Here is a 16,159-nt window from a genome sequence, read left to right as displayed (position 1 = left end):
ATATATGTGTGTGTGTGTGTGTGTGTATGTGTATATATATATATATATATGTATGTACATACTGTATGTATACACACACAATAAATTTACTAAGAAAAAAAAAAAAATCAGACAATAATGGCTACAGCAGTTCAAGTTTTTGTCCAAGAGGTGGCATCATAATACCAGGAAGAATATACACTGCATGAAGCTGCCTCCTGCAATGATGCTGGGTGGACAACAAAACGGTGTGCATACATGTCAAAATATCTGAAAGTTATTAGGAACAATATGCAGTCAGAGTTTTAAAGCATTAAATACGTAGTAGGCAGCTAAACACACAATGGCCCTCACAGCACAATATATATAAAATATAAGTATTACAGACTAATCATTAACTTCTACAGTGATAGAACACGCAGACAATGGATAACAAGTTAGCTTCAGCATAGGGAAGAAAAAAAAATTTTATGAAATGGTGGGGCAGTTAGGGACACAGAAGTCTTTGGAGATATGGAAGAATGTTATGGAAAATCAGGAAAGATCCAGTAAAACGGAAAACATATCAAAAGTACAAGACACTCCCCCCACCAAATGCACATGTAATTCAAACTCTGATCCACAGAGACTGCGTACTGCAAATGTAGCAGCCAGTGAAGACAAATGCATTAAAGGCTATGGTAAAAAATGCAACTTCTTCATGATAGCACAACTGTCTGATCAGACGTCCGCAAATAGCAGGAACACCTGGCGTACGGCTGGCGGCTGAAAAGTTCTGAGGACTGGTGTGCGGAGACGTCACATTTATGGCCCACGTACCTGCCAACACGTCAGACGTCTGACGCACCATCAGGGACTAGAAAAGCTTTGGAAACCTGGCCGAACAAGCTGATGGGAAGAAGGGTTAACCCCACTAGTGAATACTGCAACACTGGACATCTATAACAAACCAAGACTCGCTCATTGCAAGGAATACTTGATAAGATAGTGGGGTCTGGGCAACAAAATCTACAATTCAGTCCACCTGATTTTCTTCATGTTGATCACCTGCTGTAGTAGCCTTAACTATACACGTTAAATCTTGCCAAGGATGCAACACCCAGCCAGCTTCCAAAGTTTTAGGGCATCTTCCATGTGCTCCAACTGTCAGACAGCTCAAGCTGACTAAAAGACAAGTTTCGATGCAAAGCCTTTCAAAGCCTAACTGCCACTGAATAGAATGCTCCTCTGTGGCATTTGAGGATCGACAGTTGGCTTCTGCTTTTCTTTGCTTTCTTACTGTTTTTTTTTTTCCTGTCAAGAAAGTAACTTTTGTGAACTGATAGTTTTTTACTGGCATTTGCTACTTGTCATTCTTGGGAAATGGGCACCACTTTCGGCTTGACCATGGAACAGACTGCCGGTCCACAGTTGGTTCCTCTACCCCCAAAAAGAAAAAGTTAAGCAAACAGCCTCTGCACCACAGCAGGCTAGCAATTTGTGTCAACTGCAGGTAGGTGACTCTGCTGTGGCCATTTGTTGTGCCTCAGACTATTCATCTTTTACCCTGGATCTCTCTGGTGTAACACCTACAGCCATTATGGACTGTTGGCAGTCTCCTCAGTGGGCAAGGGACAGCCACTCCTGAGCAGAAGTATGTCAGGCTGTGGGCCTCAGGGACATAAAAGCCTGAACAAGGGACTAGGGAAAGCAGTCTGGCTGGTGTTCCACTGGTGCAGATAAATGCTTGACTTTTTGTTTTTTCTTGAGAGGAGGAGTCTTGGGAATAGTTTGAGAGGCTATAGGCCTAGTATCAGGCATCATGCCTAGGGTCGAGGTACCCTGTTCGTGTTCGGAAACTGAAGGTGGCCATCTGGGCAAGCCCGGTCTCCCCTCAACATCGGCGGAGGCCGACGTTGCAGAAACTTCAACGGATGTGCCACCTGGAGATTCTAGGGCAGCTTCCAACATGGCACCCACCGAAGTCGCCAGTTCTTCCAGATGTCCCTCAGCTCCTAGACTGGTAGCAGGAGGGACATCTGACATTGGAGGTGTGGCAACAACAGGCCTTGAAACCTTGGCCTTCTTTTAAGGTGGCTCCACCTTGACAGATGGTTCAGGATCCATACCAAGGGCCAGGCATTTTAGTCATTGGTTTTCAACAAACAATTTAAGGGCGGCCAGACGGCTGCGCAAGGGCGGCCAGTCGTTTTTTCCTAAGACCATGCACAGCCATCTGGCTGCCAGGTGTTTTAGTCATTGGTTGTCAACAAACAATTTAAGGGCAGCCAGACGGCTGCGCAAGATCTTAGGGACAAACGACTGGCAGATTTTACAGGTCGTATGGTCGTGGGACGGGCCTAAGCTGAGTTTGAGAGTATCTTTGTGTGGAATTTGCCGACCACACTTAGATTTCCCTTTCCTAGATGACATCGGCTATTAAAAGACAAACAGAAACCTAAGCTCTAGCAAAAATAAAGAAAATTCTCCAGCAGGGTAAATATCTTTAATGTCTTCCGTAATGGGGGGGCAGAATAAGCATTCTGACGTTCGAATGTGGCAGAGAAGTTCTGGGGTCTGAGCGTGCGGATGTTACATTTACAGCCCACAGTTTATGGCCCCACGTGTGACATCCCATGCACCAGACAGCAACCAGGCTTAAGCTTTGGTAGATGAGCTGGACATTTGGGTTGCCTGAGGCGGAGGATCCCGCATGCGAGAATACTGCAACATGAGAATAGAAGGACATCAGGGAATGTTTCACTGTTGTAAGAATGCTGTGCCCATCCCTGAGGAAGCAGCAGCTGCCATTAGTAACACTGTTGGTCCAATTTTTCGTGTCAAAAAGTAACAGAAAATCAAGCATGTATCTACGCCTCCTGAAATTTCTTTGGAAAGGAATAGTTTTTACTGAGACTACCTCATGGTTTAAGTCAGGGTACTGATCCTACTTTTAAGGTACTTTCTGGTAAAAGAAAGTGATTCCTCTTTCCCTGATGAATTCAAAATTCCGACTCTGAGCAGGAATATGCAGAGATGGACACAAGGTTTTGTGTTCAGATTTTTTTTTTTTTTTTTTTTTTTAATTAATACTCACAGGGCGGCTCAGTTTTTGATTATCCTTGTTGGGGTTTCTCTTTTTTCTGAGATTACTGCTAGAATGTGCCCATGTTTTCAGTGGGAGAACAGTGATGTTTCTCAGTCCCGTAGAAAGTACTATGAGTTGTTACAGAAGGCGTTTCCAGAACCTACGCTCTTTCCTCCTGTCCACCCTGCTTTCAAGGATGTGTCTTATTTACTGATAATCAGCCAGCTATCCCTAAAAAGGCAGAAAGGATGTATAAAGTTCCTCAGTCTTTTAAAATTTTATACACTATTCCTAAACCTGACCCAGCAGCTATATAGCATTAGTTGACTCCGCTGCTAAGCACTTAGTTAATTCCATTACAATTCTTTCTAATAAGGACTGGAAAATTATTGATGGGTTTGAGAAGTGCATACTTCTGCAACTTTGATTTTCAGACTTTTAAATTATCAAGCTCATATACTAAAGTTTGTTCCAACAAACTGTGAAGTATGAGGAAAGTTATCTAGTTTCTTCTTGTGATTAAAAAATCTGCTTTAAATAAACGTTTCTCATTGTTTGCAGTGTGTGTAAGACTCTTGTTGATACGTTTTCCAGGGCTATGGCCACTATTACTGTTTTAATGTTTGCTTGTGTGCATTCTCAGAACCTCCCAGATGATGTAAAAAGATGAGATTTTAAATTCTGCATTGGATATAGATTTACTGTTTGTCCCCTCTGCTACAGAGTTAATCAAAATTGTGATGAAAAGGGGCAAGCTGATCCAGGGACTCTAAGATATTAAATCCTCCTTTTCCAAGCTGTCCAAGGGATTTTCTTAATCTTCATCCAGTTTTGGCAAAAAACAGGATAGCTTCAACAGAATTCAGGTAAACAAGACATTTAACAAGTGACAACATGGTTTCAAAAAGAAGTCCCAAATCTTCCAAAACTAAGGACAGTCCAACAAGCCTGAATGACTACTTAAGAGACCCTTGTGACCCGCTCTCATCCTGGACCCTTTTCTCTTCCAGAAAACATCTGAATCTCCACTTTTCTCTTTGGCAACAGACAAATGGGTTCTGAAAATCATTCATCAGGGTTACGGATGGCAGTGGGAGGACATTTCTCCTTTCCAGAGGGTCATTCCTCATTCTGCAGATCAGCCTCTTTTCTTTCCACCTGTTCTTCAACACATGCTGTCCCAAGGAATGACAGAGCCAGTTTCTTCTTCCCAGGTGGGGAAGGGGTTTTATTCAAGGATGTTCCTAGTGCCAAAGAAAATGCTTGGAGACCAGTTCTGGAATTTTCTTTCCTAAACGTGCTTGTGCTAGTGCCCAAATTCAAAATTATGTCACTTCAAAACCTCTTACCTCTTCTTCCTCTTTCAAGTTTCCTAGTAACACCAGACTTAAAAGATGCTTATCATCACACATCCTAACCAGACTTCAGACATTTCTTAAGGTTGTGTGTGTCTGGATCACATCATTAGTTCTCTGCCTTACCCTTTGGAATATCCACTGCGCCAAGAGAGTTCACAAAGTGTCTAGCTCCAATTGTAGCTCAATGGAAAAACCTCAGCAAAGTCTTTCAAAATATCATGAATCTCTCTCTCTTGGTGAGATCTCTCTCTTGCACAAGCTGGGATTGCAATAGAACATTATTCAAAAATCTTTAACTCCCTCACACAGGATTGCGTTTTTGGCAGGTCAACTAGACACCTCAGTTCAAAGAGCTTTTCTTCCACAGGAAAAACAGATCTTTATTTAGATATATTTCTAAGGTTTTCTACTCAGACTTTGTTCAGTGCATGGGAATACTTCAAGATTTTGGGTCTAATGCAATCTATGATTCTCATGACACCCCTAGCAAGACTCCATGAGACAAACAATGGTATCTCAAATCTCTCTGGTCCGAGCATTAACACCCTACATCTTTTCGGATACAAATATTGGGGAGATGTTAGAAGAGAAACCTTTTGGTAGCGGCAACAGATATCCTTAAATCCAGGTCTCCATTTTCCCTCCATGCTCCAAAGCAATCAGTCACCACAGACACTTTGGACTTTGCTTGGGGAGCGGTTTCAGCAGGGATAAATGTGCAGGGGGTATGGGACACCAAGAACTGATGCAAGCACATAAACATAAAGATGATGTTTGTTTTGATCAAGGCACTCTCTGAACCATCTTTGGAACCTCTTTACATGGTTACAGACTATACCACAATCACGTGGTACATCAGCAAACAAGGGAGAACCAGGTTGTACCCTCTTTGCAGACTAGTCATGCTAGCTTTCGATACAGCTTCACAGCACAATCTCACTCTACAGGCATCCTACAGTCTCTGTCAGAGCAAAACTGCGTGGCAGACAAGCTGAGTAGGACTAGGGCAGATCCTCACGGAAGGAAACTAGATGGGGGGTGGTCTTCCAAGCTTTGATCCATCTGTGGGGAGTTCCTCAAGTAGACCTCTTTGCCTACTCTTTGAATACTCAACTGGCAAAGTTCAGTTCCAGGACTCCATGTAAGAAGGAAGCTTTTTCTTTTCTTTCAACAGGAATGGTACAGTATTATGCCTTTTCACTAACATCCAGGGGTAACTTCTGAAGATTCAGAAGAAATCCCCAAGACCACTGTGGTGACTCCCTTCTGGCCCAAACAATTGTGGGTCTCCCTTCTTTTGGAAATGGCCATGGGCAATTACCACACGCTCCCTCACAGAACGGATCTACTCACACAATAACAGGGGTGTTTGATACACACAGACATCTTCAACCGACTGTGTGGATGATAGGGCCTTAATTCCTTTTAGGCACCTGTGTTCTGAGGTTCACAGGTAAGTACTAGGCTAGCTGTCCTCAAGGGCCGCCTCAAGCCCAGTAAACCTCCCAAAAGTGAGAACAAAATCCTATACCGTGTCTGCGGTGCAAACACCATGCCAACTACCAACCCATATTTCTCCTTCTAAAAGACAAACTTCTTATGTTTTGAGGACTTGCAATAAGTACTAATGAAAGCAAGAAAGCCTGCTACTACAAAATCAGACCTTAGCACATGGAAAAGATTTTCGACTTGGTGCCAGCAACATAAAATCCACCGATTCAGGGCTAGACTTTCCCAGGTTTTACAATAGTTGTGCAAGTTACTACCCTATTTTTTCCCCTTATTCCTCTATTAAGGTTCACTTATCAGCCATTTCAGCAGGTCTGCCCATGGATCCTCTTCCTTCAAGGCAGTCTCATGTCAAAACGTTCTTGAAAGGGGTTTTGCATAAGAAGCCTCCAAGTAAACTGGTGGCACCTCCTTGGGATCTTAATTTTGTGTTAAACCAGGTAATCTGGATGACCTGAGGTTTTTAATATGGAAGACAAAAGTTTTACTTATTCCTCTGACCTCTGCAATATGAGTATCTGAGTTGCAATGCAATATGAGTATCTGAGTTGCAAGCTCTTACTGTGAGTCACCCCTACCGCATTTTCCATAGGGACAGGGTTTATTTGAGCACTAATCCTCCTTTTATGCTTAAAGTGGTATCCAAGTTTACTTTAAGTCAAATTATCCATATTCCAGCTTTCTTGAATCTAAAAGTGAGGGGGGGAAAGGATACTTCATATGTCCACAAACAACTCGGGCACGATCTTGACATACTTTTACAAAGCACTACAAGCTTGATTCCTTCTCCAGGTCTAGATCAAACTTTGCTAGAACCTTTCTCCAAGGGGTCCTGGACCCTTTTTTCTCCAGCCAAACATAGTTATCTATGGTAACCTACCCATATAGCTAAGGCTACTGCAGCAGGGATCAATATGAAGAACATAGTATACTGGTGTAAGTTGAACTTGCCATTAACAGTAGATGTTCGAATGATCATTGCTGCATTTGCCAATCCCTCCAGCCATTCCCCTTTTTTTCCTGTGCTTTTTATGTCAGGGTGCAGACATTTTTTTTTTTATTATTCCTAGCACTTTCGCCTCAGGGTTCAATCTCCCTCTCTTTGCTGGCAGGAAAGCTCTGGAGGCTTTTGTGTCCAGACTTGTATTTTACTTCGCTCATCTTGAGCTGCTTGACAGTTTGGGCTGATGCAAGGTGCTCTGAAGCTTTGGAAGCTGTCCGGCTGTTATATCCTTGGCAGGATACAACCCATATAACCTAGGCTACAGCAGCAGTGATCATTCGAACGTATACAGTTATGGTAAGTTCAACTAATACAACTGTACTTTTTCTTAATTACCCTTGAGACAGAGGTGAAGGTGAATGATCAGGAAAAAGAAATCTGCAACCTTAGTTTTGTGATTCTGCACACCATGCAACTATAATTTACTTTGGCTTGGTCTATATGTTTTCACAGTTCCTTAAGAAAATTAATTTGTTCATTTGCTTAAATATAACACTCTATGAAATATGTTCTCTATCAGGAAAAAAACTTGCGAAAGATGTTAACTGTAACAAACTAATACTCACATGAAGAGTTAGAAGTAAAGATGCTACCACCTAGATAGTTCCTGTTTTAACTGGCAAAGTTTACCACTGAAAACTATCAAGCATATAAACAGGCACTTCAAATTAATAAATGAGACTGAAGCATTTTTAAGTGTTGATGACTAAGCAGAAAAAGTAAAGCTGAGTTAGGAATTTACCTTAACTGTAGATGCTTGAGTCACTAGCACATTAGCAGATGCCTGGTGTCAGGATGTCACCAATATAAAGGCTGCATCGGCCAATGCCAACTTTAAACCTTTTTGTCCCAGTAAGCCAAAGGAGAATCCTCCAAATGGAGAGATGATAAAAATCAGCAAAGCAGAGTAGTATTGCTGGAAGTGAATTCACCCTCAAGTCTTGGTGAGTACCTTCAAGAGGTGGACAATGTTTTTACAAAATCTCACCAAGACAACACCAATATATAGACTGTATTTTATTTACCATATATTGTGGACAGAAGTTCATAGGTGTTTACTAGGCCAACGACCACAAGGGCCTTTTAAAGCCTAGCCATGCATCCCAAATCTCAGACAAGTTCTGATACCCTTGATAAGTGTAAGCAAGAGCCAGGGAGATGAACCATTTACAGGTTACCTGTTAACATTAGAGACATAGGTGCCAAACCAGGGATGAACTTCCGGTTTCCCATCCAATTGTCCAAGTTGCACTTGAATTGGGTTAGGGTGGAACTCTGCTTCACATAGATAGGGAGCCTGTTCCATAGTTGGTGCAGTCTCTGGGATACTTATCTCTCTTTCCAGCAGGACCTATTTATATCACAGGCAAGGTTTAAGTCTTTAGAATGGGTAATTCTGGTACTGTCTGTTTTGGGGATATGCAGGAGGTCCATCAGGGTGGGGTCTGACAATGCCCTGTATGCCAGGCATAGATCTCCCCTCAAAAGCCTGTAGAAGACAGAATACAGGGATAGGGCCTTGAGGCGGTCTGCATAGGACATATTACTTATGCCTTGTATTCTTTTAGTGAGGAACCTCTGTGGATGTTCCAGTTGTTGGATATGCCTGCTTAAGTACATACCAAAGGGGGCATTGCACTCAATGATAATGCTGAATACAGTAGAACAATGACTTCCTTGGACTTAGATGCCATACCTTTGTTTATAAGTTGCGTAACAGAATGATTTCCTCACCACTGTAGACATTGTGTGTCCCCAAGTCCCTGATTACTGGGTCATCTCTAAGGGGTGTGCTGTCAATATGATAGTTACCAGGGATGGAAGATTTCCCAGAGGATACTATTGTGCATTTCTTGGCATTTAGTTTTAGTCCATGGCTCTGACACCAGTTGTTTGTCTGTGTCAGCCCCTCCTGGTGAACATTTGTGTCAGTCTGAGACTCACTGACCGCTCCTAATTTGCAAGCATGTGCAAATTTAGTCAGCCAGAGACCACTTACATTGGCCTTCTCTTCTGAGAAGTAAGTGCCAAAAAGGAACGGTCCAAGGACTGATCCCTGAGGGACTCCACTTGTGACTGGCCTCTCTGCAGAGGCGGACTCCCCAATTCTAACTTCTGGGTCCTGTCTGTGAGCCATTTGGCTATCCACTGGGTGACATACGGGTTTGAACCTAACCTCGAGTTTGTCAACAATGCCCAGGTTGGGTATTGTGTCAAATGCCTTCACCAGATCAAGGTAGGCAGTGTAAATGATTCTGCCCTCAACCATTGCTTTGGTGACCTTCTCAAAGAAGTCCACCAGGTTTAGTAGGCATAATCTGCCCTTGACAAAATCAAACTGGGTTGGGTCCAGTGTCTGGAGTCTTATTATATCTCTACTGAGCATCTCCATGATAATTCTTTCCATGGCTTTACATATAGGACTAATGAACCAGACGTGTCTGTAGTTTCCAGGGTCTGTAGATGGCCTACCTTTGTGCAGAGGGATGACTGTTGCCTTTCTCCACTCATGAGACACAAAGCCTGTTTGGAGGTTACAGTTAAACAGCAATTCCAGAGGCCCTGACAGGTCGTGTTTCATGCTACTTAGAAGGCATCCTGGGATACTGTATGGTCCCGGTGATGCAGTGTTCTTGGTGAGAGAACATCAAGGACCTGTTCCCTAGTGATAGTAGGGGGAGTTATATTTGATAATATTTCCCAAGGGAAGGTTGAGGGGGAGAGTTGGAGCTGAATTTATCAACAGGAGGTTTGCTGCATCTCCTGGCGCAGTACAGGTGGCTCAGTTTACGATGAGCTCTGTACAGAATTGTGTATTGCTTTTGAGGTTGTGGGCATAGTTAAATAATGCTTTGTGGTTGTCCTTGGCCTGGGAGGCCAAACTTCTCTCAAATTTGGCTTTATTAGACATCATTTGTCTTCTGGGTTGTTTGTTTAGTTTGATGAGAGTGTTTTTATCCTGCTGAGTTCCACACCTCCTAAATTTTGCCATGATTTTCTTCCTCCTATTATACATTCGATTGATTTTGTGATTCCACCAGGGTGGCTTGTTTTCTGAGTTAGTTCTGTACTTCTTCCTGGTGGGTACAGCTGCCTCTATGCAGCTTTTAACATGCATAGGCAGAAGTGTTCTCAGGGTTTATAGGGGGTTGACATTTTGTCAGGTTCTCATTTAATAGCAGGAGGTTAGCCTTAGAATAGTTCCTGAATATTCCCGGTTGAGCTGGGGCCCCAGGTTTTATTTTTACTTCAAAGGAGACCATTTTGTAGTCTGATCTTACCAGGGAAACAGGGTAAGAAATAAAGACAGCTGAGCGCAAATGTGCCCAATCCTGGAATGCAAACTGGTGCCAGGGCTGGAGAAAATGACAGCGCAGAAACCTCAAGGCATTGAAACATTCTTACAACCCCCCCCCCCCCCCCCCCATTGTAGAAGAGCATAGTAGTCTACAAAAAATGACAGGCCAAAGGATGAGAGAGTGGACTACTGAGGATAAGAAAGACATTATGTACTGTTACTATTCTGCAAGAAGCACATAATTTCCAGACAGAAGATACTCTAAAAGACTAAGACAGAAATTAGAGGAAAGAAAAATACTTGTACAAGAAAAACTGTCAAAAGCTTCAAATACAAATTTGTGATCATTAATACAACAGAGCTATGGAAAACATTATAAAGACCAAGAAGGTTTGGGATTGGAAAAAAGTGACCGAGGAAGTGTGAAAATATAAGGAAAAAAAACCCCAGACATATCTGAAAGGTATAAAAAAGGAATATGGCCACAGTAAAGAAAAAGATATCAGATAAGGTGCAATATTTATGCAAAGGAGAAAGCCAAACTAATCAATAAACAAAAACACACCCGAAAGCAAAAATAATAACAATAGGATGTTGGCAAAGCCATTCCCTTCAGGGAAGAAGCACTTCTGTAGCCTGAAAATAAAGTATATTAGTTTAATACACAGAACCCCCTCCCCCAAAAAAATGGCAACAAAGTTGAGCGCTTTCTTCCGTAAACACAGTTGGACTTCATCAGAAGAGTTCTGATGAAGTCCAACTGTGTTTATGGGTGAAAGCGCTCAACTTTCTGTCACCAGTTTTTATGTACTAAACTGATATACACTTTACTTTCGAGCTACAGAAATGTTTCTTTCTTCCATGGAATGGCTTTGCGAACACCTTGTGCAGTAGTGGTTTTAATCAATAAAAAAACAGCCCCAAAGACATTTGAAGAGAAACACGGCCAAAGACACCAAACTATTGAAAGTTTCACAATACACAAAATATCACAAATGGGAAATGAGGAACAGAAAATTAGTCAAGCAGAAGATAAATAAATAGAAGCTGAAGACATGGAATACCTGCAAAGTGAAGGATTTAGTCTAGAAAGCTTAACACTGATTATGTCACACCATGACAGAACAATGAGTCACCAAATTAAGGAGTAACAGATGGAAAGGGAGACATCTGAAGAAGAAATATGGACATAGTCCATGAAAAGACAAACGTAGTGCTGATCACTGAAATTGCTATACCCAATGATTACAATGTCTTACGTACAGAGACACACAAAGTCATAAAATACAAGGATTTGCAGGCAGAAACAAGGGCAATGTGGAAGGAGGATACCCAGACAGTTCCAATAGTAGGAGGAGCAATGGGTATCATAAAAAAGAATTTAAAGTCATACTTACACTTACTACTAATACAGGCAACTCCATATGAATTGCAGTAGTCAGCTCGGGGTGCTGCGAAGAGCACTTTTGTCCATCAAAGACAGAAACAATACCAACTTCACAAATTTTAATTGTACTTTGACTTAGGAATGGGGTGCATTCCTGTCATAGTACTAAAATCCCAAAAAACTTCGAGAGATTAAATAGAGAATGATCTTGACCAATATGAAAATTATAAATGTTCGCCGGCTGAACTTTAATATTACACAATATCTGGTCATTAATATTCAAAAATGAGCAGGCTGACAGGTCAGCCCTACCAGCGTGCCAACTGTAAATTAAGCATATGCCAACACCAAAAGTCTGTCCGCTAAAGTATCACTGAGTGGCTGAACTTTCCTGCTCCCATATGCAACATATTAAAACCAGTTGTTCACAAGCTACTATGTGAGCCGTGATCATAAACCTACAAGAAAAATCAAATATGGAGGGGAAAACAATAAAAAAAAAAAAAAAAAAAGTTCCTAATTTTTCTTGTATGTAGAAGATTAGAGCTGACATAGCAGCTTCCGAACAACTTCAACATGTAAAAAGTACAGTTTTGTACCTACCATAAATGTAGATGTTCGAAGATCTACATTGCTGCAGTCCTTACACTTGGGTAGTCCGCTGACCTCGGTCGGCCCGAATATCAAAGTATTAGGCTGACGTCGGTCAAGGCGCTTAAGACTGACATCAGGACGTCAGGGTACAAATGCGCATGACCGACGTCATATCCTCAGTCTTTTCTTGCCCCAGATGTCAGAAGACCCTAAAAAGAAAGGTCAAAACCAAAAGACAGCAAAAAACAACCAACCACCCTTGCACTAACCATATGTACAATATATACAAAATCCACAATATTCACAACCCACACCACACAACCACCTCTAACTACAGAGGGGAAGGAGGGAGGGTAAATTGGACTGCCGCAATGTAGATCTTCGAACATCTACATTTATGGTAGGTACAAAACTGTACTATGTTCTTCATCTCACATTGCTGCAGTCCTTACACTTGGGTAGAATCCCAAAGCAGAGGAAAGGGAGGATGGCAAAACTATAAAGCAGTAGGAGCTGCCAAAATGCCCTGTAAAATTGCAGTGGCAAAACCAGCCCTAGATTTAGAGTAAAGTGGAAGGTGGTAATGCTTAGAGAAAGTATGCACTGAACTCCAAGTAGCTGCCTCCAAAATATCTTTAGTTGCCACCCCCCTTAAAAAAGCTGTAGAAGTGGCAGTAGCCCTAGTGGAATGGGGCCTAATCCCAGCTGGAATCTCCTTACCATGATGGGAATAACAGAAAGCAATACAAAACCCAATCCATTTAGAAATAGTTTGTTTTGACACAGGCTTGCCCTGAGAACCCAAAGCAAATGAAACAAATAACTGCTGAGACTGCCTAAACCCTTTAGTTCTGCTCAAATAATATCGCAACTGCCTGTGTATATCCAAAGTGTGCAAAATCTTTTCCCCTTTATTTTGGGGGTTTGCATAAAAAGTAGGCAAATGAATAGTTTGGTTTAAAGCCACACTAGAAACCACTTTAGGCATAAAGGAAGGATTAGTACGTAAAGATACCCTATCCTTATGGAAAATTAAGAAAGGCTCAACCGCCATAAGGGCCTGTAATTCAGAAACCCTTCTTGCAGAGGTAATGGCCAACAAAAAAGCAGTCTTCCATGATAAATATTTCAACTCGGCAGTAGCTGCAGGCTCAAAAGGTTGTAGAGTAAGTTTCTCCAACACAAAATTGAGATCCCAAGCAGGAGTAGGAGCTCTACGTGGGGGTCTTAAATTCTTTGCCCCTCTAAGGAATTGCTTAAACAAAGGATGAGAAAACAATGGAGGGTCCCAGTCATAGTGAGCAGAAATTGCTGCAGCATGAACCTTAATAGAAGAGAAGGACAAACCTTTGTCCAGTAACTCAGCAAGATATTGAAGAGCCACACTTAAATTAGGCATAGAAACATCCAATTCCTTTGCTGTACTCCAAAATAAAAATCTCTTCCATTTATCCGCGTACACTTTCCTTGTACTAGGCCTTCTGGCCTCCAAAATAACATTCAAAACTTGCTGTGGAAGCTGAGACCTTCCAGGGCTTAAAACAGAATATGCCAGGCTGTTAGGTGAAGAGAGTGAAGTTTGACATTGAGTAAATGACTCTTCTCCTGAGACAGCAGGTGTGGAATCGAAGGTAAAGGCAATGGAGGCTCCCGTACCAGACTTCTCAGTAATGGGTACCAGTGCTGCCGAGGCCAATCTGGAGCTATTAAAATCATCTTTGGCTTGTCCTGTCTGACCTTTAGGAGTACCTTTGGGAGGAGAGGCAGAGGTGGAAAGGCATACACATGAAGATTGCTCCAATTGAATGAAAGAGCATCCACTTTCCAAGCTGTGGGATGAAACCTTTTTGTGCAAAACTTTGGCAGTTGGTAGTTTAGTGGAGAAGCGAACAGATCTATGTCTGGAGTTCCCCATAACACTGTCAATTTCTGAAATACATGAGGATCCAATTTCCATTCGTGGGGATCCATAATTCGTCTGCTCAACACATCTGCTAAGGAGTTCTGTGCTCCCGGCAGAAACCTTGCCTGAAGATTCAGCTGTAAACTGAGAGCAGTCTCCCACAAAATCATTGCTTGTCTGCATAGAGGATAGGAATGTGTTCCCCCTTGCTTGTTGATGTACCACATGACAGTTGTGTTGTCTGTTAGAACCAACACCTGCCCTGGAAGAAGTAAATCCTTGAAAGCTATTAATGCAAATTGGACTGCTAACATCTCCTTCAAGTTGATATGTAGATGTTGAAGTCTGGCAGGCCACGTGTCTTGTACCCACTTTCCATTTAGATGAGCTCCCCAAGCTTTGTCTGAGGCATCTGTCGTTAGAATCTGACAAGCCTCTGGCCGGGTCACAGAGAGTCCCTTGTTTAGGTGACATTCCTGAGCCCACCACAAAAATTCCTTTTGAATGCAAGGTATTATCTGAATGACAGTGTCCATATCTTGGCAGTGCTGTGTCCATACATTTTTGAGATACCATTGTAGCTTCCTCATATGCAGTCTGGCATTGGGAAGCACCAGAATACAAGATGCCATGAACCCCAAGGCTTGAAGGACTGTCCTTGCAGTCAGCCTGGACTGATGAGACAATTGATGGAAGTAAAGAGAGAGATTCTTTTGTTTGTCCGGGGTCAAAAAAGCCATCTGGGATGCTGTATTCAGTCTCACACCCAGAAAGCACATGTCCTGAGAGGGTACTAGACTGGACTTTATTTCGTTCACAGAATACCCCAGGTATCTTAGCACCGCTATCACATATTGTAAATGATGAAGAAGTTCGTCCCTTCCTTGGGCCAGAATCAGGCAATCGTCCAAATAAGGATAGATCTGTATTCCTCTTAGCCTGAAGAAAGCTATCACTGGAGCCAGAACCTTCGTGAACACTCTGGGCAGTAGATAAGCCAAAGGGCAATGCAGAGAACTGATAATGAGAAGTCCCAGCCCGAAAACGCAGATACTTCCTGCAACTTAGCCTGATAGGAACATGAAGGTAAGCCTCCTTGAGATCCAGAGTTACCATCCAGTGATCTTTGCCCAGCAGAGGTAAAAGCTGTTGTAACGTCAACATCTTGAACTTGGGAATGTCCAGATAAGTGTTGAGGATAGATAAATCCAAAATTGGTCTCCACGTGTTCCCCTTCTTTGGAACTAGGAACAGGCGAGAATAAAATCCTAGGCCCACTTCTGGCAAAGGGACCGGTTGTATGGCCCCTATTTGAAGCAGCAGAGAAATTTGTTTGTGAGCCTCTAGTCTTTGCTGAGGAGGAACGTCCGGCATGCCTTTGAAAGGAGGCAAGGTATGGAAATAAAACCTGTAACCTTGGTGTATGATATCCAATACCCATCTGTCTTGGGTAATCAGACTCCAATTTTCCTTGAAGAGAGCCAACCTTCCTCCCAAAGGTGCTGCCAGGCAAGAAGGATCTGGCAGCTGAAAAGGTAGGTCATTGGGCCTGTTTACGGAAGGACTGGCCCCTGCCCTCACCCGAAGATTGTGCAGGTGAACTCCCTGTTCTAGGTCTGAAGGAGCTCTGAGCTCTGCCCCTACCACGCCTAGATCTACCCCTAGACTGTGAATCATAAGAAGGGTACGTCCACCCCTTGGCAGGCCAATTCCTACTAAACTTCGGAGGCTGAACTTGCAAAAAATCTTTAACAGCCTGCATAGACTTAGCCTTGTCTTCCATTTTCTTCAAGACTGACTCCACAGGTGGACCAAACAGCACATCAGACTGTAAAGGAGCATCCAAAATCCTTGTCTTAACATGGTCAGATAAATTCTGATCCCTCAGCCAGGCGTGCCTGCGAAGAACTGACCCAGTGGCAGCCACCCTAGACGAGGCCTGTACAGCATCAAAACCACATTGTAAAGAATGCTTACCCACCTGTTCAGAGACATGTACCAAATCTTGTAATTCTTTACACTCAATGCCTTCCGCCAGAGCATCTACCTTAGACTTCAATT

The 16,159-nt window shown here is 42.6% G+C and overlaps 1 protein-coding gene across 2 annotated transcripts in view; it reads right to left on the bottom strand.

Annotated features, from left to right (window-relative positions):
• The window catches only part of TBL1XR1 (TBL1X receptor 1), a 3,130,276-nt gene that overhangs the window by 469,088 nt on the left and 2,645,029 nt on the right, over positions 1 to 16,159 (bottom strand). The window lies entirely within an intron of this gene.

Source organism: Protopterus annectens, chromosome 4.part1 (genome assembly GCF_019279795.1).
Source record: "Protopterus annectens isolate FY-2018-M chromosome 4.part1, PAN1.0, whole genome shotgun sequence".
Taxonomy (NCBI): Eukaryota; Metazoa; Chordata; order Ceratodontiformes; family Protopteridae; genus Protopterus; species Protopterus annectens.
Note: the sequence above shows the minus strand (reverse complement) of the source record. Positions and strands in the feature narration are given on the sequence as shown.